We start from the raw sequence: 23,170 nt of genomic DNA on the forward strand, positions 1-23,170 counted from the left end.
GCCCTGCGAGGGTCACGGTGCCGCGGACGGACGCTTGAGAAGACAGGTTTCTGAGAGGGAAGCCCGGGGATGGCGGTGAATCAGAAGTAACGCTCCGTAGGGACTCTTAGAAGTGGAACAAATACTAACGGCACGCTTCTGAGGCCTAAGTGTGCTGCGCACGACAACTGTGTGCGTAACCGGGTGAAAAAGCCCCTCGAAACGTTGTTCAAAGTACCCTTACGCACGAGGCGCTATCCCGCCGCGCTCGGCACACGCGGCCGTGTGCGGACACGAGCAGCCGCTGCTGCCTGGCACCGACGTGCAGAGGGTGTGCAGCCGTCCGTCACACAGAGCACGCAGATGGGCGCAGCGCGGGGCTGCCAGGCTGGCCGCAGCACTCGGGGCACCGCAGCGCCGTACCCGACACTCGGCGCCCACCGGGTGACCCAAAGGCACCTTTGTGTGCGGCAGCCGTTGCGGGATCGACAGAACGTTTCTGTCCCTGCTGAAGGCTGGCGCACGCCGGCTCGGGTGCGCGGAACTTCAGCCGGGAATCTTCCCCTGCAGACAGACGCGCAGGCGGCAGAAGCGGAGCACCGCTCCCGGCAGGCCAGCCGGCCGCGCGGCTCCGCAATCACAGCCCAGGTGTGCTTGAACCACACCGCCACCTGTGGGCCTCCGCCGTGCCTGCACCCCGGCCGCCGCCGGACGAGCAGCTGCGCGCCCGGGAACCGCACGTCTGAAGAGATAAAAGTGTCTCTCTAAAAAATAAAGAAACTAGGAGAAACATGATATCAAATATGTTTTGTTTTCTTATAAAGGCAGTAAGGTATTGAAACTTGAGCAGCATCAGAGGTGTTTTTAGAGGAAATATATATTTAGCGGAAAAACCCATTTCTGTCTCCCTCCATCAGCTGGATTACGTTCAGGATTGGTGCTGAAGCAGCCGGGAGCTCATGGAAAGCTACCGCGAGGGGGGTGGGGAGGATGGGGAGGAGGAAGGGGAAGGGAGTGAGGACCAGCGTGGTGGCTAGAAGTGATGCTTTTTTTTTATCACAGGTCTATGAAGTGTATCATCTGGATGTAATCCCCATGTATATATTACATTTAAACATACTCAGCAGTTTCAGATTTGGTATTTAGGATCTGTTACAGTTTAAAATATATAAAGTAACAAGGCACGCTACAGATAATCAGCTGTCACTGACAGCCAAGAGCACAGAACAGAGCAAATGCCAAGCTAAAATAAAATCTGAGTTGCCTAATTATCTAAGTTCTAATGGCTGGAAGCTACCAAACACAGCTCTGGAAGAGCCATCAGGACCTCTCCTCACTGGGAAAGATATTCTCCCAAGAAACTGCCATCGGCACTAAACTGTTTACTCATCTTAAAACTGATAGCGATACAAAAAATGGGAATTACCTTCTGAAGGAGTAGGACTTTAAATGGTTTAATGACGTTTTCCAAATAGCATTCCAATGTTCATATCTTCTGCTGAAATCTAATCTTCACTAATTTTTGTGATTAATTTTAACAGAAGAAACCTTAACAGACAGCATTTTGCAGAGCAATATTTTTCTAATTTTTCTTTTGTGCAGCATCTGTTGTTGCTGTGCTGTCATCTTCGTTATGTTTTTCATTGTCTATGTGCCATAATGTAATTAGTTAGTTCAACATCATCTGTGCTATTAGATGAGATGTTTCTATGGTAAGTTAGCATAGTTCTGTGTAATTGGTAGATTTCAGCAGTAGGCATGAATGTATCCATCAACTTTAGGTCGATTTGAGTCCGCAAGATTTAAATTCACTTGGCATACATTATCCTTGAAGACTGTTAATTTTGGCTGAATGGATAAAAAACACAATGCAGAAGAAAATCTGGCTGCTTATCTTGCGTACTGTTGGAGTCAGGGAAAGGAAGGCATAAAATTGCTGGCGTAGTAGTTGCAATCTAAATGTCTGGAAAACATTACAGGCTGTGATCCAAATCCTTCACTCACCTAGTCACACCCAGAGATAGCAGGTAGTTCAGCATTCACCAGGGTTCTCTCTCCATTCATGAAGGGAGCTCTGCTTCTCTCCTAAATATACTGCATTCCTACGGGATCTCAATTGTCTTTTCCTGTTCTCATTAGAGAGAAATGTCGAGGCTGCTGCTTTGTCTTGAGATCTTCCATGTCACACTGCTAAGCTTTGTGTCCTGAATACTACATTTTTAGAACAAACAATTAGACTGAGTCTCTTTTACCCCAGCCTCTTTGGAAACAGCGAGGAAAAATCAACAGCCATTCCCTACCTTGATGTAATGCAGAAGGGTCTTAATTTAAAACTGTGACCAAATTAAGTATTTTATTTGGATATCCAACTCCAGGGGAGAGCACACACCCTCACAGAAGCAAGGAAGCACCCTGGATGTCCTTACTCTCAGCATTCTTTTCCAAACAGCAGACTGTGCTGTTTGCCCCAGAGAGAAAGATAACTCACTCTTAGAAACATATGTATAAATTTTGACTTGCTTATAAATACATGAGTAACTTTATTTACAGGAACCCAGTACCATGGAAGTAATTAGTAAGCATGACTCACTTAGGTAAGGGCTTTTATCATCACTGTATCCATAACTTAGGACAGGAGCCAAATAACATAAATGTCAGTAACTATAGATATATATTTATATTAACAATGAAGTCCACTCTAGGAAGAGCTAAGACTATATTTGTAATGACCTCATACAGCTAAAATTATGTTCACTAATTTGTCCTGAGCACATCCCTATTGGAAGAACTGATATACTGCCATGAGCCACCAGCAGCAGAAAGTCCTGAAATTGAGTTCTGGAACTAAAGTCAAAGACATCAGTTTGAACTTACACAGAATTCATGTTTTAAATCAGAAGTCTTTACGTGCCACTGGAATGTAGTATGTAATAATAAGTTCACTACATAAAACAACCTTAATTTTGAAAGAGGACTTTAAATTCCATAGTCTAACAAGGCATTTTTTAAGTAAATCTGTTAAATTATTGTGATTTTCTTAAATGGATTCTAGCAATTGATTCTGTGATTACAAATCTGTAAGATGATACATTGTCACTCATATAAACAAGAATATATTTACAATTAGGATATTACCACCTTTAACAAGAAAAATCCGTACCATATTTAAGTATTTTGCAAATACTTAAGAATATACATTCTTATGCTTTAGAGTGAAAGAACGTTTTCTTCACAGATATTTTTATAGTGCTTGCACTAACATGTTGCCTCTGTTCACTAGTCACCATAATAAATGGACAGATTACAGGATGGGACAGCAGAGTTTGGTGCTGTTTGAAAGCCCAAATCATAGATAAAAGCAGCCATTGAACTACTGTAAACTTACAAAGCAGCAAAAAAAGATCAACTGGATGAGAATTTAAAAAATAAGTGAAACAGGCTAGTTCAATGGACAGAAATGTTCAAACCTGAAGCAGAGTGGTACACATTAATGCTTCTAAGCATACATCATGTTTTATAACAATATGTTTTTGTTAAAACACCACATCTTTTCAGTCACTTCAAAAAGTTTCAGCAGAGAAAATCAACTTGTCTTCTCTTCTGTCTGAGATAAGAAATCATCAAAGCATATTAAATGTTTTCCACTCAGAGCTGACTTTTTCCTTTCTTGTAGCCATTTTTAAGATTTCATTTGTCAAAGGAACAGTTTTTTAAACATCATAGCTGCATTTTGGTGTGGTTTCCAAAAAGAGTCCTAGCAGAATTTAGTTAAAACAATGCTCCGAAATAATTTGTTACAATGAAAAATAGAAATTTAACTCTAGCCCTTATTAACTGTTTAATTAATTAGTCAAGTATGTTCAAAATATTCAGAAGGAAGTTGTTTCATGCTCAATTGAATGAGCAGCATGCTCAATGTTTTTGGTGGCGTTATCTGCACGTAATACTTTAATAATTGCATTGGAAGACTTTTTAAAGACCTGGACATGTCTGCATATCCTGTGCCATTAGAATATCTGCCTGTTACAAGTGCATCCAGGAAGCAAGTTACTTACTGTAACACACTGCCATGGAGGAGTACAACTGGTATTCCTTGTGAAGGCCCCATAACCTCTGGATGAGGCTATTATTTACAGAAGGGATCCACAGCCAATATTTTCGCCGTGTATTTTGCACCTACCCACAGAGCAGATGCTTGTCACAACTGACTCGGGCTCCAGTGAAGGAATGGAGGAGTGTTCATTTGAACCATTTTCTCTATAGGTTTTCAGAGGAAGTCCATAACTTAAGAGTTTCCAAGGATTTTGGTGCATGTGACCGATGGGAAGAAGCAGTTTCTGCTAATATATCTAAATGTTTATGGTGATTGTTTCTGATAGAAATGTTGACATCAGCTATTGTTTAGAAGAGCTGAGGGAAAAATAAGGTATGGAATGAGATCTGAAAAGCAGATATTAAAGGGATCTCTTGTTGAAGATGTCTTTCTAATTTAAGGGCTAACAGCATAGTATAAGAAAATTGAGGGTTACAAAAGTAAAGAGGAAAAGCAGCCTGGTGACTTGTGTCTGGCAGAACTGCCTCTATTGCATGTGATTTGAAATTTACATAGATGCCAGTAGTTATGACACAACTGTCACTCGAAGTTCACTTAACTGGACATGAAACAATAATGACAAACAATCAGAATGACAGTTCTTCTATTCTGCAGTCAGATTCTTCATATCTCAATTTTGCAACATTCCTTCTGTTGACTCCCCACACAAATGAGCTTCTGTTACTATGATTTCCCTGTTTGACTCAGTACAGCCTTTCAGGAAGAACTGTGCAAGTTTCTAAGCTTTCTATTCAGCTTTTTTGTTAGGCCATTTATCAAACCAAAAGCTTCTCAGTAACAATTTTTAAAATTAACTCTTTAAGAGTTATTTTGCTGATGTAATATATTATTTAAAAACATTTTCTTGCATACAAATATTACATTATTTTTCATATGAAAATATAGCTCTCTACTTTTCTAAAGTTGTTTTTCAGATCTGGAGTGACTGCTATACTCCATGACCATAACTCTTTTTATCATTCTAGTATAATTCAGTAGTGTTTGCTGTCTTATACACAATCTTACAATTAAGAGCTAATGTTAATGGAATAGATTGTTGTCATAGGATAATGGTTTCCTGCTGCTAGATAAATGTTGTGGCAATGCTAGGACATTTATTGAAAGTAATAGCAAAAACAAAGCTCAGAGATTTATTTTTAAAGCAGGTGCCACGGATCCAGTGACACCATTCTGTTACGATTGTTTTATTTCTGTTTTACTAAAAGACTGATGAAGATGGAAGCGTTTTGCCTGATGTATGAGAGTGCAGCAAAGTGACAGTGGCTCATTTCACTGTTCCTGAACAAGCTGCACTGCACTTGGCTCATGGAGAGATTTATTGTGCAGCTCATCCAATCAGAAAGCAGCTTATCCATTAACTACAGCTTTAAAATATGTTGTATTTCTATGAACAAGATGGGGCTTGATGCTTTCTCTCACTGAAGCTGTTAGACATCGTTTACAGAGGAGGAAGAAAATGAGGCCCTACCGGACCCATCCCTCAGCACATCCAGAAGCCGCTTTGCACCACAGGCATGGCACAGGGAAATCTCTCTGTAGCATGCTCCCCTCATGCCAAATTAATGGTTGTCTCCCTTCTCTTCCAGCAAAGAGTGTTGCCTCAGCATTAGCAGAGCACAAATGGCAGCAGAATTGACTAGTTTAATGTTTTTTCTGCCTTTGAGTTCACAGGATACCAAAGTTTTGGAAAATATGCTCTCTTCCTTTTCTAAAACTTTTAAAACTGCTCACTCCTGAATTCTTTGACAGAGAACTATGAAAAGCAAAACTTGTAGCATCCTAGGCTCTCTATCTGTTCTTGTGGAAATGCAATAAAATACCTAGATTACTCCAAATGTCCACCTCCTACAAAACAGGAGCTGGTTGTCAGAAGGGTGTGGAAACCACACAATTTAACTTTCAGGCTTTCTCTGGACAGATATGTTCCAGCAACCTAACTTATGCCTCTAAATATCTTTTGTCTTTTCTTTGGAACTGTAGAGCACCTATTCCAAGCGGCACTGTTGTAGCTATGACAGTTTAAAGATATCCCACAAGTAATAAAAAATAGAATCCTTTCCCACAGACTCTGATCATTCCAAAACATCGTTAAAGTTATGTTGTAAAACAGTATAATGACTTTATATGACCATAATGTCCCTGCTAGGATTTCCTTAGAAAACAAACTAATTATATTATTAAAGCCCACAGACCTTGATATCAAACCAACAATTCACTGTTCCAAGGGCTTACTCTGTAGCTCTCGCAGCACAGCACTGAATTAACTTCTAAGGCCAGAGCTTGAAAGCAGTGAACAACTTTAACCTTTTCTTGACCTCAGACATCTGAAAAACAGGAATTCAGTAAACGCGTGAATTTCTCTTTAACCCATATGCAGACGTTCCAAGAATTAATTCATTCTTCATCTTCTGAGTTATAAGATTTTTTTTAATAATAAATGAGCAAGTGTTACAGCACTTGTGCTGCCAAAGAGCCACCAGATGAGGATGGTCCTCCACTGAGCCTAAGCTATTTATGTGAGGTGAGCACTGAGGACAACTTCACAGAGAGACGCAGAAATGAGAGAAACCTGTAATCCAGACAGGATGAATCCTGGCAACTGTGAGGTGCATGAGGTCATCTGAAGAGCACATGGGTTACAGAGCTCCAGTGAATGCACACTTCCAACTTGATCCTGATGGCTGCAATGTATCAGACTTCATTTGCTAATGTACATGCCTCACCGCAGCAGTCTCCTATCTGAAATTGAGGATTCACAGGAAAGTTAGAGGAGATGGCGAATTTCCACATCTTTAAAACACTGTCGTTACTTACCTAAGTGCCTCTAAGAATGTGACTACTGTAAAGTCCTATGATTTTATCCAAATATTTGCTGTATCTATCTAAAATTGCAACTCTAGAATCATGCTCTTTTATACAAATCTGCTTTCAATTTTTTCTAATAAGAATTTTGAATTTTCCTTGTTAGGTAAAAACATTAACTCTTAAGGATCAGCCAGAAACAAATACAAAGATCTTCTTCTCATTTACTAGTTTATTTAAAAGTTGATTCTTGATTTGACATAATAAGTAGTGATGAGCTGTGAATTTCTGCATGTTGAGGATTGCTAGTAGAGTGAGTGGGTATCCTCTCACCACATACAGAATCTGCTCAAGGAATCCTCCTCAATTCAAGGAATTATTAGACCAACCTTGTTGATGGGCTTCTCCACCTCACACAGGACTGTGTACAATCAATCAATATTTAACATCGTTACTACAGGGGGACAGAATTCCCCATGTCAGGTATCCTATTTTAAAGCAAATCCTCAGCCTCTTGCAGCTCCTCTGACTATGGCTGTGTATATCCTGCCTGGATCTGGCCCAGACACTTTATTTCTAGTGCATGAGATGATTAATTATGTGGTTTCTTTCTGTTTGTCTGATAGATGCTGAGGTAAGAGAGTGATGGTTGCTTACTGCACTATTATTAAAAAGCTGCTTTTCATAGCCCTGAACAGGCTTGAGTTGTGTGCTACAACTAATCATAAAGCTGCTTACTTGGAAATGTAATGCTTGTTAATACTACACTGTACTTTTATAAGTAAACTCATTTTTGATTGGCTAGCATTTAACTATAATCAGTAATTAAGGGTCAGCCATCCAGTAAACTCATTAGTTTACACCAATTACATTTGGTATAGTAACTAATGATTCCATGGATCAAGCCATTTATTTCTAAGCTTTCAGAGTATAATTATTGTGTAAATCAGATAGAGTGTAAATCTTTTCCATACGTTTTGGTTGGTAATTGAGAAATAAAATGGTTTCCAAATGTATTCTCTGTCCAGTTTTTGTTCTGCAGTAGATCTCTCGGGGGACTCTTTAAAGTATATGGAAAAGGTGATGTCAACAGCAGTGTACTCTGGGCAAACTGAGACAGGATTAATTAATAGAGATGAAAGAGAAAAGCCAGCCCCTTGCAAATTGTGGTCCAGGCCTCAACTTGGACATCACACCTTAAATGACAGTTTACAGTCCTGAGCATGAGTCACGCAGATTGACAAGTATTCAAAATAGAAGAGAATTAAAAATCCTTTATGTTTAATGTATAAAGGCCTTTCCAATACACAGTCTTTAAGATGGTGTAATCTCTGGAGTATTTCGCTTTGAAGTTTAATATGTAGTTCCTCACATCCACATAACATTTTCAACACGTTAAACAAATTAGTCTCTGGTTACAGAAGTTTTTAGACATTTACAAGTTGCCATTTAACTAAATTTAATATGTGCCAGTGAAGTTGCTCATGCACTTGTTCATTTAGAAAAATGCACTTTTGGAATGATTAATAAACAAACCAGCCTTTCCTATCCCTTCAACTTTGGTGTTTATTTGAAAGCAATCTATTTTAAAAAGACATTAATATCCCTAGAATTATTATTAGAATAATTGCTTTTACTCTTCTCGGAACACACATTTTTTCTCATTTCCCTTCAGCACAGACAGCTTTCGACTCAGATATAAACTTCCTATTATTATTCCCCACTCCCCACCCCAAAAATGAAGAATAGGAATTATATACTTTTCACTAAGGAATAATTAATTTGTCTCAAGTATTAGAACAGAGAATTGTAGAATGACTTTGAATGGTAGTCTCTAAGGAGTAGCATTGTTTGTTCTCTTCAGTCTTTAATGAGCTTTAGTAAATGGCCAGGAAAAATTACCTTCTTTCTGTAATATGAGAGAAGCGAAGAATGAAGGAAGCTATAGAACAGATAAGAGAAAAGGGAGCAGCCACACAGACACACACACCAAGCCATGGTACCACAGCTCTTTCACTGGCTAGTGTTTTCCCTTGGAACTGAGCACTATAGAGGTCCAGTTTTTCCATTCGAGTTAAGACATATAACATCCCCAATAATTTTGTATGAGAGAAAATTCCTGGATGTCTCCCACCTATTGACAGAATCTGGCTTGTGCTGTGGGACAACTGCCTGCAGACGAGCTTGGAAGTCATTTTGGCTTCCTTTCTTTGGCATTGATTTTGCATTTTAAGACTCTTTAGTCTGTTTTTGTTGTATTTTCATCTTCAGAAGCAATCACCCTTACAGTGCCCCAGTCTGTTGCCCTGTCTTTTAGCAGATTTCTTTTCCCTCCACTGCATTTTCATTGTCACTCCTGCTCAGAATGGTCACAGAGGCAGTAGCGACAGGTGTGTGTGTCTGCTAAGGATATGGACCTGTCACTATGGATAACAGAGTATGTTCAGAAGCACCTTTCCCTTCCCTCCTGTACAGCCTCCACATATTTCCTCACTACCCATTCGCATTATTTGACTCTCAGCAGCCAAGTGAGACCAGAACAGGCTGAAAGAATCCACTGGAATAGGGGCTCTCTCTGATCCATTCCCTTGGAGCTGTTCCAGTTTATAAGGAATAATTGCTCTCAGAGCATTACTGAGAGCAGGAAAACCTGGTTTCTGGGGGTTCTGTTTCCCTTTTCTAGTGAATACTTCCATATTTTGTATTTCCAAGGGTAGGGCCTGACAGACATGTTTTTCCACTACGCAGCTGATAAGACTAGCCCAAGCTTTCCCACGTGAAGAAAGGACTCAGGACATACACACTCAGGACTGCAAGGACACACTCCAGGCAGAACAGCTGATAATCTCTTGGGTAGAGTGCTGACTCAGGTGAGCAAGGGATTCCAGCTTACCTTGCCCTCAGCAGAGCTGAAGACAAGTCTTGTGTCTCTCAGTTTAATAGCACAAGCCAGCAGACTGAACCACAAAAGTCTATTAATGAAAAAAGGGCAGAGGAGCGCAGGGGCAAAACGTGCAAAAGGCAGCAGTGCTATCTGCCATTATTCTGTAGGAAAAGTCTGGTGCGAGTGTCCAGTTCCTAGAAAGAGGCTGAGCAAGCATGGCGAGCAAAGAAAGTAGCACAAAGCATTACAACACCTTCATCTGATTGTGGCTCAATGGGAGATGCTCTTGTGGCAGACATCAAATTGCTGGCTGGAGCTCAAGTGCACTAGGGATGTGGAGAAGGATGATGAACATGGGGAGAGCTGCTTGGACCCATCCCAGACATTTAGGGAAAAGATAAAAGGAAAAGGCTGCTGCCAAGGCAAAAATCATTTTTCTCTATCATGGGCACTCTTTAGTGCAATTGTTAGAGAAGAATAAATGGAGACAGATGTATGAAAGACAGATAGCAGGCAGTGAGGACAGGACAGTAAGTGAGGCAGAAACACTGGAAAGACAACAAAACAGAAGAAACATAAGAAACACGAGGATTGGACAAAGAAAAAGGGGAAAAAACAAGGCTGATCAAGTCACTTCTGGTGTTGCCTCGATCTTCTGGCAATAAAATAACAGTAATACAATCACCGAGCATTTGAGTGACTCTGAAGTCCATAATATTTAGGAGGCATTGAAGTGTCCTGTTGATCAGGATCATGTTAAAAAAAAACAGTAAAACTTCTGACAAGTCTGAAGCACTGCTGTGAGGAAGACAGAAAGGAACAGGACTTAGGCGCTCAATTTCATGTGTGTAACCAAGTATTAAAATCCACACCCAAACACACTTACACTTTTTAACAGTAAAAGAGATTGGACCTATTTCAAACCAGCAAAAACACATGGTTTAAAGCACACGGCTGCTCTTTCTTCAGAATCAACCTTCTGTGACTTCTATAATTTATTCCTCCCAAGATTCATTTGAACATCTGCAGTATCATTATTTGAGTTTGTTATACTGTTACCTTTAAAATTTTACAAGCCATACAGTAGGATAGGTGACAAGTTGAAAAGTTAAGGAGGGTTAATTTAGAAGTTTTAAAGCAAAGCTATTTTTGAGTTATACAAGTGCAAAAAAGCATGTGAACCCAAACTTCCATGGTTACATTTAAATAACTCAAAAACTGCTGAAAGGATTTTCTTCAAACTTCACTCAAGACAAATCCCTCTGGGCTAAGACCAAGCATGAGAATTTAACTCAAAAGGTGATTGTTGTCTGAAGGGAGTTTTCTTCCCTGCCCCCCTCCCCCCCCCTTTTTTTTTTCCTTCTGCTTATTTTGTTTTCAATGTTCTAAAAAAATAATAGCACTGAAAAATAAGGGCCTGGAGTGTAACTGTTTCATATCCATTTTATCATTAAAATAAGAAAAATGCTGTTCGTAAACTACCTTTTTATTAAAACCAGACCCATTTCTCTGCCTCTAGCCATTACCAACAGCCTCAGTACCCACCTATATCAGGCATTTGCTGTAACTGAGTGGCTCAACAGAGAAGTGTGGAGTTGTACTCCCAGTCCCATCTGCAGCTTCTTTGCATGCCTCAGCAGTTCAGCTCAGCTCTAATACTACCCTAAATGGACAACTGAGGATTCTCTTCAGCAGGAAGTCTTTGGAGAGAGGAGAACCAGCAGCTCTGCAACAGTCCTTCCTTTACTTTCCATCCCCAGTTCATGGGAGGTGAAGTATACTCTACACCTGCAGGCTGACCTAAACAATGTTTTGATTTTCCACCAGTCCAGGATTTGGAAAGCAGAAAGGTAGCTTGCAGTCATGCTTTTCTCAGCTCACTGGCTGCAAACTTAGTGTATCTGGCAATCTCATTCATTCTTCCCGTTTACGATTGAAACCAAGGGTCTTACCTCCTGGTCCTGTAGCTGCAGGAACTCCTGTAGAGGAAGAACCTGATCAAAAAAGATGGAATCGTTTTCTTTCTCAAAGAAAGGTCCACTTTTTGAGTAGTATCCAAAGAGAGGTCCACTTTAAGAGTAGTATCAGGAGTTCTGGTAACATCGTTGCATGGTTGCCTGGCTTAAAAGAAAAAATAGAGAAAGAAAGAAAGAAAAAGAAGAGAAAGTGAATTTATTTCCTGCTGAACTCTCCCACATTTTGTTCTCTACGAATTGTCCCAGGGCAGACAAGGGCCTTTTCCTCCCCCTTCTATCCGGACTTGCTTCTGATTCTGGCAGCATCTCCCACAGTTACTCATTTGTTTATTTGTTTTTCCATTTGCAACTTTTGCCCCCTCCAAAGAGCTGGTTTGCCAGTGAAAAAACAGTAACTTATTTCATTTCAAATGCATTCAGAAAGGCATTTTAATTGTCCCTTTTCACTGACAACAATGTCTGAATTTGGAACTTGTGAAAAACCAATGGGGGAGATTTGGAATATGTTTGCTAAAATAATTCATCACATTTAGCCAAAGCAACTCAGATAAATGTGGAAATGGCATCCCTTGTCTATCCCTCATATCCATGACCTGGACTAAAAGCTGTTTGGGAAAAGTCCAACCCATTGTCTGTGGTCCTAATGCAATGAGGCTTGCAAGCTGCAGCAATACCGCAATGCCTAGGGATTTGTTTCAGGAGACCCTGAGTTTGGAAACAAAATACACGTTTCCTAATGACTGCTAACACTGAACAGTGGGAAATACAGCTGAAAAGGGCATAGAGAGGTGCATCAGGAAGCTGAAGTCTTGGGTTCAGTTCTTATTTGTTCCAGTCTTGGGGAAGTCTACTTCAGCAAAACAGGGAGGCCTTAAAGTTGATAACAACATGTGGTAGCTTACCAAGCAGTAAGCAGCTCCTGCAAGCTCCATGCTGCGCACGCTGCCAAAGCAGGCAAAGCCCAGCAAACCTTCAACAGACAGGGAAAGTTTTAAAAATAGATCATAATATTTAAATAATCAAAGAAGCTTTTCCGTTAAGAAATGTCCCATATGCTCTCTGCCACCAAACTTCTGGGGTATTGTTTTTCACTCAGCACTTCAAGCTGTCTGCTACTATCTCATTCATACAGCATTTTCAACGCAGGTCAATATTATCTGACTAGATTTAGATTAAATCTTAATACATGAATCACCTGGAAAACCCTGACTCCCAGCATATTGAAAAGCTACAGATATAAACAGTGCAGTTACCATGGATGATAACGTATTAAAACATATCCCAGAAGGAAGACGAGCAGGGAAAGGAGGAGTGCAGAGTTACGGTCACAGAAGAGAATGTCCTTCATTTTCAGCCGAGATTTTATAGAAGAGTGAGAACAAATGTGGCAAAGAGAAAAGTCTGTTCCCTTACTGCTGGTTCTGCAGCTAAGATTTTGCATCAGCCATGATAAAATTAGGCAGAGATGTAGCAGATCTGAGTATTGTACAGGAAGACGTGGAAGGAGCAAAAGTTCAGTGCAGTTCAAGGATGGAAGGGTATAATGAAGGCAAATGGAAAGCAAAGAGCTGAAACGGAAAGATATGAGCTCAAGGAATCTGATATGAAGACACAAGTTTAATTAATAAAGACAGGCAGAGCAGGCTGAACAGAGAAGACTCATTTAAAATGTCAAAATATATCTTTAGTTATGGCCATGAAGGTAAAAATAAATGAAATTATGTAGAAAAAGCATGAAAGTTCAGGGGTGCGAGACTGTGTTTAATAATGGGAGTGGTGAGAAAACCTGAGACCGCATGTAAGCTCTTCTGGGAGGTGATAGCCCTATTGCAGTGCTTGCTGCTGCCGTCTGGGTACTCGGCATACTGCTCCATTAGCGAGAGGGATCACAAATTGCCTTCTAATCTGTTTTAAGCTAAGTCAGTCAGATTCATTTCACCCGGTGATGAACATGGATATGAGCTAACCAGGCTGGCTTTACCTGCGGTACATTAGGGAATGCTTGATTGGCCTCTTCTGTGGGCAAGGACCAAACAGGCAGCAAAATGTGGTGTAATTTTCAGCGAGGCACTGAGGAGGAAATTTGTTTGGTCTAGGAGAGCACACGAACATGTAAGACTGGAATCAATCCAGACACATGGAAGAATGCAAATTTCTAAGAGTAAAGGTTATTATCAGCAATACTGAGTTCAAGAAAAGTTGATATTTCTGCGTCTCATTACTATGAGTAAAGAACTTGTTTACTATCTCTACTACTGTGCAAGGATAACTTCTGCAGAAGCATATCTACGTGCTTGGGAAAAATAACAGATACTGGTTGGTAACCAGCAGGAACCACAACAGAGGAGACCCATGGTTTTACTGTCTCTGGTCCAGTATAAAGCTGTAATCTATGCTACTTAAGCTTCATAAACTCAGCATTTGCAAATGCCAAGTAGTCAAATTTTTTACTGACATAAAAGGGGGTAATGTTGAAGTGCAACTGCACATAAGGGATCACTAGGACAATATATAGCGGCTTTCACTTCAGGGTAATAGCCTAATTTCCATGTTCCTTTAGGAACTTGGATAAGGTGAATTGGTACTGCTAGGAAGCACATCAAAAACTGAGCTTGCACACAGTTAATTTACTTCTATTACCTCAAGTGGCACTGTTCTTTAAGGTGGGTTCACCGTAGGAAGCTTGCTCTACTTCAGCTATTGCTATAACAATTCAAAGAGAGGGAACAAGAATTTTGGCTCTAAATGTGGATACATCTTTGATACACTAAAGTAACCTCCTTAAATATAACAGGGAAATATTTCTGGTAACTCACTCTGTTGTGCTCCTCATAATTAGAGCTGAGAGTAATAACAGATTAACTTTTTGCAAGAGAGGGGCCATCTCTTTTTGTTCTTAGTAGGACTGCAGCTCTAAACTCTTTGTAACCACTTTCACATCTATATTATCATTTTGATTGAGGCTTTAAATATCTAACTCGGTAGACCTTACGTTGCTTAGTTCCCCACCATGTCATCTTCTTATTTTGGGTGCCTGTCATTCTCATTTCTGCAAAGTTCAGCTGAAACCTTTAAGTATTTCATGTTACCAGTGCTTTGCACTGCAAATATTAAGAAGCAAAATTTGCAATCCAAGTCATTCACAGAACATTCTTATACAGCACATAATATTCCAAAAGCTAAATTAATCTTGCTTCACAATGTGAGGCTCTGTGTATATGTGGTTTCTGATACAAAAGGCTCAAGTGAAATCAATGATATAGGCATCATATTAACTCAGACCCAGTTCTTTCAGGTCCATGAAACGTAGTCATGTGCTTTCTAATTTAGAAATCAAATGTAACTAAGAATCTCAGCTCCTCTTTTTAAACAGTGTGTTAAACAGTTTCAATCCAATTTACCTTTCACAGATGAAAACATAAATCAGTAGCTGGTCTCCACTCCACATGCTAATTTAACAAGATGGGGATCTGACCACATGTGTATATATGCTCCAGGAACCTGCAGATCTTTTCCTCCATACTGCATTCAGTTTGGATGCATGCCAAAGAACTACACATGAGTTAAAAGGAGGAGGGAAAGGCAGCCTGGCCTACCAGCTTGCACAAGGGTCTAGAACAAGAGTTTGAGACGTAGGTCAGGATTTGAGTGCCATCCATACCCTCCCGTGATGATCACTCAAAGCACAAATGCACAAGTTGCTGAAAGCAACCTCACAGTCCAGACAGATGCTCTGGGACATCTCCTCAGGATGATATCTGGGGTCAGCACTCGGCAGCTGGAAGAGCTCTTTCCCACAGTTCAGAAGGACTCCAGTCTAAACAAAGATGGTCAGAAGAAAGCCTCAAGAAGAAGGTGACCCAAAAGCACCCACAGATCCACTGTTTGGCACGGTGAACTACAAAACAAAGGGCCTTTGGGTTTTTTTTCTGGTAGGTCTTCAAAGAAGGTGTATAATGCCTGTCAGATATGCAAAATGGAGTAAAAAGGCAAAAGATAAATATTCATGCACAAACATCGATTGTGTCTTGGCACTGCTCACACTGCATGACTTCTGCTGACCTGACAGGACTGTGACCTGAAATACAGACACCAAAAGAGCAGCATCTCCTCAATTTCTGTCTCCTCTTTGCCTTGTCCCAAAGATTATTGACCCAGACAGATGAAGTCTTGCACTCACTTTTCTCAGATGTCATGCATCTGTGAACTGAGTTCATTCATAAACAGCTCCCTTCCACTAAAACAAGTCCAAATTCACTTCTACACTCATCTAGGCAGCAGCATAGCATTGCTCCAGTTGTGCAAAAAACTGAAAGTAGACAGACTTCATCAGACAGATGTTCAGTGAGCAGGGAATCTGAAATGGGACTACCTATTGTAAGGTATCTGGCATCATTGAGAAGAGTGAGGTAAAAGTGCAAAAAAGTAGAATAAAGCTAGTGAATAAAGGCAGGGTACAGAAAAAGAGATAATACTGCTGAAACGTTAACTGATCGTTCAAAAAGAGATTGCAGGACATGTCATTCAAATAGCACTACTGGTCTCTTGTGATTAGCCTCCTCCCTATCTACCAACAGAAGAATTAAATATAGGCCAGAATTTGCTTAAGTGCCAAAGGAAAAAGGAAATTATATTAACCATGCCTGTGAATCTCAACAAAAAAATTATAAATTATCTTTACATTTTAAATTTATTTTAAAAGTCTGTTTATTTTAGCTTATCAGATCAAGCTCATTAAAAAATCAAAAATCCCAAGTCCTGTGATGTGAGGACAAGTAATACCGAGAGTGAAAAGTCAGCATATCCCCAGCCTGTGGGATAGGAGAGCCATCTGCTAGCAACATTTAGGAAATGTCCTTTGGGTGGAAAGCTTCCTTGCAGCCTCAGGCTTTGTTATAGTAACTCAGTTTAGCTCTTAAGCTTTTGTAATATGTGTAACTCTAGTTCAGAGTAACTAACATCCAGGCCTCATTGAGGACTCTAGCATACTGTCCTCTAAAACAGGGTAGCCGTCTGTGCAGTGGTCTCTTGGTGGTATCACACTGAAATCAAAAAACATTTGCACAGGCACAGGAATCCCTGCTGCCCTGTATCAGATCACAGTATTAATAAAGCCTGTCCAGAAAACAAGCTTTATTTTCCTAAAAGAAAAGCCAGCAGAAACAAGTTAATTATGTTTCTTTCTCTCTGTCTTAGTTATACAGGAGTGTCATTTGTTCTTTTATGTTTTTATTACGCAAAGTCACACCGGACGCAAGCACCTCCCTCATTTCACTGGTGTTTGGCTTCTTATTAAAAACATTATCAGCAGGTAAACACAATGCACAGGAAGGTCTGCTGTAGAGTAATGAGGTTTACCACGCTGATGGCCAGGATGTTTTAACAGGTTAAAACTATTTCTGGTAATTACAAAGAAATCAAAAGGAAGTATTCCCTCAAGCTCACAACACACATTTTATACAGAAAGAAACAAGATACGAGACCATGAAAATTGCACAGACACAAATATCTGAGATGTAACTGAGAGGCAGAAAAATATATTGAAATGATCATTGATTGAGCAACACGGAAAGAATTCTATCAGTAGAAGAAAACAATTCTTGCAAGTCTCTGAGAAAGCAAAACAGACTCCGCTTCTGTGACAATATTCAACAATTCCAACTGAAATTCTGATGCAACTTCTGGATATTGATGACTGACTTCTTTGATTTGGCTATTACTCTGTTTTTACCGACAGAGAAACCAACTTTCTGGAATAACAAAGAGAATTTCCTAAGGTCAAACAGTGAGTGTCTCGTTCTCCTCAATCTTACTCTCAATCAACCTCACTATTAGATTGTACAACCATGAAACACAATCTCTTCCTTCTGAAAAGGTAGGCTTTGTGAGAAAAATAACAAGCTCCACCTGTCTATCCAGCTAGTATTAGCTGTAGTGAAAATTTCATTCTGTAGAAAAACTGCAGATGTAGCTATTGTGGAAAAAAAGCATCCAAACCCATGTGCATATCAGAAATTGCCGGAGTGCTTTCAACAGCTGCAACTATCACACACTTTCAGCAAGTAACTTCAACTCATCAGGTCTAACTCCAGCATAGACAGCATGGTCCACATTGATGAGTTATAAATAAAGCCCTTGTATGGCACATGCAAGGAGATATGACGTTGGGGCCCTGCAGATTTGCACCAGCCCTGAGTTAAAGTTGGGCATGCCAGAATGGCAGCCCCACCACCCTCTCACCGTGTCACAAGTGGAAGGAGCTGCGAGAACGTGCACACGTGTGATTGTTTAAATACTCACCATTGGGGTCTCCAATAGACATTTAGCCTTGGGATGTTTTCTCTGCTGTACTGCAGAAAAGCAATAAAAATATGTGCTACACTGCAGGCTTTTTCTCTGCTTAACCAGCCCCTTTATTATTATCTCAGCTTCTCTCTTTCTGTGAACAAGTCCAATGGCAGTCTAGGGCCGGGGCTGTCAACGCACACCATTCTTGTCTGACTTTGTTGTGGTGTACTCAGGACAAGGTGCCCGCAGGCCCACATGAAGCAGGCCCTTGTTGGTCCACACGTTCATGGACATCAACCACTAGACTGGTGCAAGCTGCCTGCTGCCCACAGACAGCTCCACAGCCTGAATGACGCAGACAGTGCACAGGGCAAGAAGGGTTTGAGAAGTGCCACATCTCTGTGAGAAAACAGAGGGAGGAAGCTTGGAAAGCCTGGCCTTTGTCTTTTCCAGAATTAAGACTTTGATTAGTTGCTGGCACAAGACCAAAGCTCCATCTGAAATGCTTTAGATAACCCATCTGCGCTTGGTTTGGGAGTCTGGAGAAGCATGCCACAGCCCGTTCCTCACCAGTGCCGGCAGAAAAAAGGGGAGGATGGGAGGATGGCACTCACCAGCACTGCCATGCCACCACTCGGAGCCCTCCAAGGTGCGGGCTGGGCACTGGCAGCCTCCAGGCTGAGGCTGAGCTCAGCCCTGATGCTCTGCAGCACCGCAGCCAGCCCTGCACCCAGGGGCTCTCCCTGCCTCTCCCCAAGCCCCCACGGTCCTCCAGCAGTCCCCGTACCTCGTGATAAATTCCATCATTATTCAGCCCTTACTACTAACACCGAAATTCATCACTCAAAGCAAATTAGCCGAGATTCATTAGAATAAGACATCTAGTAGGCACATGTACTTTATTAGCCTCTTACACCAATAGTTTTAATTAGGTACATATTTCACAGCTCTAGAGCTACTCGAGTGAAGGGCTGCTTTTATCTCTTTTATTTACAGTAACAAGCTATCAAACAAATACCACCATAATTAAACTCAGATGCAAGAACAAAAAATCCTGATTTTTTTTGCAATTTTTATTAACAGCGACCTGCTCAGACCTCGGTGTTTGTAAGCTGGTCTGCCTAAGGAGGGAGCGCGGGCCCCTGGGCCGGGCAGAAGCGGGGCCGGGCAGTGCCTGTGAGGCAGCGCTGCCTCCATGTCACCTTCAGGTAACGGGCAGCGCTCTGCCGCGGAGGTGGCGGTGATGAGAAAAGTGATTAAAATCCAGAACATTTCTAAATTATTAATGAGGAATTTAAATGATGTTATAAAAGAGGGAAATACAGGCGAAAATGTTACACATTCATGGAATTTTTACTCATGCATAATAATCAGTTGAAAACACTTCGGCTATAATACTTCCTAAATTACCGGGGGGGGGAGGCGATGTGTTTCCCGGGCCCGCCCGCCGCCCCTCACTCTGCAATCAAGGGCGCCACCTCCCGGGCAACCCGGCGAAGCGCGCCCGCTGCCGCCAGGCGCAGAGCTGCCGGGGCCGGCGCGGCGCAGAGCGGGGGTCCGCGATCGCGGGACTGCAGAGCGCACGCCGCTCGCATGCACTCAATCACCACCTTGCTAACCTGTGGGGCTAGTGCCGCTCTGCTCTGTAATTAAAAAAGAAACGTAATACTGCGGGAAGTAATGGTGTGAAAAGAGCCCCATCCTGCTCCCATGTGTGCCGAGGTCATCGCACCCGGTGCTCACCCACAGGACGGCGTGCACTTTCCTCCTCGCTCCCCCGCAGCCTGCTGCAATTCAGAGCAGTGCCCGCAGTTGGCAGCCTGAGAACAAAAGGGCTCCCCAAACCAAAGCTGCAAGAGCATGTACCTTACACAGCAATATGTGTGTGTGTGTGTCTGCCTACGCAGTCCCTTCTGGAAAGACTTCCCCATCTTTGTGTCTGAATTCCTCATCTGAGTGCAGCCTGTGGGCTCCACGAGGCCAGAAAACACTCAAGGGTCTCATCTTTAAAGACTTGCTTAGAGCTGTGCATAATCTGGTAGGCACTGTGTCACCTACCACAGATTCCATCCTTTCCCTCTCCTGTGGTGCAGGGAGGGAACCTGCAAGCCAAGGAAAGCAGAGGGGTCACTGGAGTGCAGCCTTACCACAGAGCCCTGAGACCCAGGCATCCCTCTGGCTGAACTCTCCAGGGAGATCCCACACTCCCCTGTGCCCTTCAGTTTGAGTTTGGTAGATCTGCGAAGCAGAGAGCCACCGTCTGATTACAATTGCAGCAAATAAGGCAAGAACAATCCCAGGCCACTCTGGTCTGTAAGGGCTATACAAATGCGCCAAGTCCCACTGAATGCTAACTGGCAGCCAATTACTGGGTAATGGGCACTCCGCATGACCCGTCACTTAATAAGTAGATAGACACAGTCTGCACTCACTTTTGGAGCTCAGTTGTCTCTGGTTGTAACGCCAGCTGAATGCTTTGCAGTGTGCTAGCCTCACGGTGACTAAAGCTCAGATCGTTATAGCAAGGCTCAACCAAAAGAAACTGCCACACTCTTCTCAATTGGAGCAGATGAAATAAAGGCTCTTGGACACGGTTCCTACCTAGGAGCCTGCCAGAGTCTAATAACTGCAACATGCTGTGATTCTAAAGTAAGTGTGTCATGGAGAGATACCCCGGCTAATTCTCAGGGAAGTAAATTTGCCTCAGCTGAAGTCTTTGTTAACACAGTGTTATTTCTTCTATTGCTCTAGCTGCTTCTGTCCTTTTCTCCATAGCATAGAAGCACAGTTGCTATCATGAGTCACAGATGGTAGCTGTGGTTCCTCTGGACAAAGCAGAGACATTCACATCAGAAACAAAAATTTGTCCTATTTTTTTCTTTCTTTGCAGTACTATTTAAAAAAATTTTGCTGAATTGAATTTTGAGCAATGTGGTTCTTCCACATTTACTGTCACAGAAAAACTCATTTCCTGTCTTTAGCCAGTCAGAGGCATAAACAGGGTTTTCCTGAATCTCTCGAGTTCCATGTTTTCTCCAAAATATCTTCAAATGAATATAATGAACAGAAGACAACAGAGAAGATCCCTGTGGAATCATGGGGCAAAAGGAAGTTATTGCCAAATAATCCCAAAGCATCCTGAGATAGTTTTCACAAAGAAAGCAGCAGAGACTACTAAAACACCGTTCCCATACCTCCTTATTAAGAACGTGACACCGTAACTTTCACAGCTAACACTATGAAAGGCTGCAGAAATGTTCAAAGGAACTTTGGAAGGTTTATTTTTCTCTTTGAAAAACAAGTTATCACTGAAGGCCTTACAAAAAGTGTGAAACTTTCAGAACATTAAGCCTCTGCAGGCAACCATTACATGCAAAATACCGTCCCCAGTTAATATCTTTTAGCTGTTTTCTATTTTTGACACTGAAGAGGGCCTTAGTAACCAGATAGTTAGCATCAGATGAATACTTAATGCAACAGCTGCATAAATGCAATACCACAACTGAGATTTTTACATGCACACGAATCAGTGAATTCAAAGGTTTTTGCAGTAACCATGATTTGTACCCCACGTATTACAGACTATATGACAGTATTACACACAAGGAAACATCTGTGTGTGCCGGAACAGAGAAACCAGCCACTGTACTGAAGGCCAACAGAAGTTTTAGATGCCTCAAAAGGCACATTAAATTCCAATTTTATGGGTTTCTGACCTTATATTAACCTGACGTGACCTTCTTTATCTGAAATTAGTCTTCTTCTAATGTTGTATATATATGTGCAATACACTGAACTCCACACTCCTTTACCTTCACGTATTTTGATTCTATACCTTGACATCCATCTATTAAATGTATTTACCAGGACTGAATTTCCTTCAAGATTACTTATAAAGTGCATGTAGGAGGTGGGAAGAGAACCCACAGACTGCACTAGTTCATTGTGTGAAAAAGCCAGTAAATACAGATGTGGAACTCCATATTCATGCCTCAGCACGGCTATCTCTTCAGTTTCACACCTGCAGGTATTTATGTGATCGCACACTAAAATAAACACAGCACGTGTGGGTGTGTAGAGCTGCACCTGTACTTATAATGAGACACTCAAAGAAATGCACTAAGTTTTGCGGCAATCCCATCTGACAAAAACATTCTTGTACATTTTGTCTTACATGTTCAGTAGACTTACCCAGTGAATCTTTCTGAGCACTGGGTTGATCTGTCCTATGTACCGTCTTCTTCCCCTGTCCCAGAAGGAAAATCTCCCACTTTGTTACTTTCTCACAGCTTTTCTTAAGAGGAAATCCTGTGAACCACCTTTCTGCATGACATCTGCCGAGCTTATAGTTGATGGAACTGAAACTGGGCACAGAAGGCAATTTGCACACCCTCTGGATCTGCTTATTTACCTGCTTCATGTACATTTCCCTGTAAGGCAGCCACTTACTGGTGAGTGTGTCCTGCTCTGGCATAGAAACGTTAGACATCTTGGGATTGGTTTTGAGAGCCCTCTTTCAGTCAGTGAAAGGACATGAACATAAAGTTTCATGGTGTATGTACAGTGTAAAGCCTAGTATCTAGTATATTAAAAACACTATTACAGCAATTGAAGAGCACAATGAACACAGACATTATTTTCCCTGTCTTTTCAGAGGAAGAGTACTAGCCAAAGTATTGAGTAAATTGCCCAACTAAGCATCAAACATAAGACTAAATATTGAAATTTTCCTACTTACTCAGACTTTCAAGCTGTAAAGTTATTTGAAGCTCCATAAGACTGAACAATTGCCTGCCAGGATTGGTAGGAATCTCTTCACTGGTGGTAACTAAGAGTATAAGAAAATTAAACCATTATTGCCATGCTAAAGTGCTGTAACCACTGGACTTTGAACTATAAACATTTTGAACTCTGCGTTGTAATTCAATCCTACCACAAAGACATCAAGTCTGCATAACTGTACACATCTTAAAGAAACAGAAATAGTAAGAAGTATACTACTCTTTCACACCTTACAACCAATCTCAGCTTTTTCTAGTAACTACTGTAGAAAGTACTGCCTAGTGTTTAGGCCAAGGGACTGTGAGTAGAGAAACAAATTCCTGCCTAATTTTCACCAGTAACTGG

The 23,170-nt window shown here is 41.4% G+C and overlaps 1 protein-coding gene across 11 annotated transcripts in view; it reads right to left on the reverse strand.

Moving 5' to 3' along the window:
• Positions 1-1,565: 1,565 nt before the first annotated feature.
• The window catches only part of LOC146543714 (uncharacterized), an 82,183-nt gene continuing 60,578 nt past the window's right edge, over positions 1,566-23,170 (reverse strand). For 9 of the 11 annotated variants that reach the window (XR_014885080.1, XR_014885078.1, XR_014885079.1 and 6 more), the window contains 4 exons: positions 22,782-22,871; positions 12,658-12,725; positions 11,732-11,900; positions 1,566-6,832 (listed from right to left, as the gene is read on the reverse strand). The gene's annotated coding sequence lies outside the window, so the exon portion shown is untranslated. The remainder of the gene's footprint in view (positions 6,833-11,731; positions 11,901-12,657; positions 12,726-22,781; positions 22,872-23,170) is intronic. The other 2 variants (XM_085231085.1, XM_085231089.1) reach the window with 2 other exon arrangements.

This window comes from Meleagris gallopavo, chromosome 10 (genome assembly GCF_905368555.1).
Source record: "Meleagris gallopavo chromosome 10, MGAL_WU_HG_1.1, whole genome shotgun sequence".
NCBI lineage: Eukaryota > Metazoa > Chordata > Aves > Galliformes > Phasianidae > Meleagris > Meleagris gallopavo.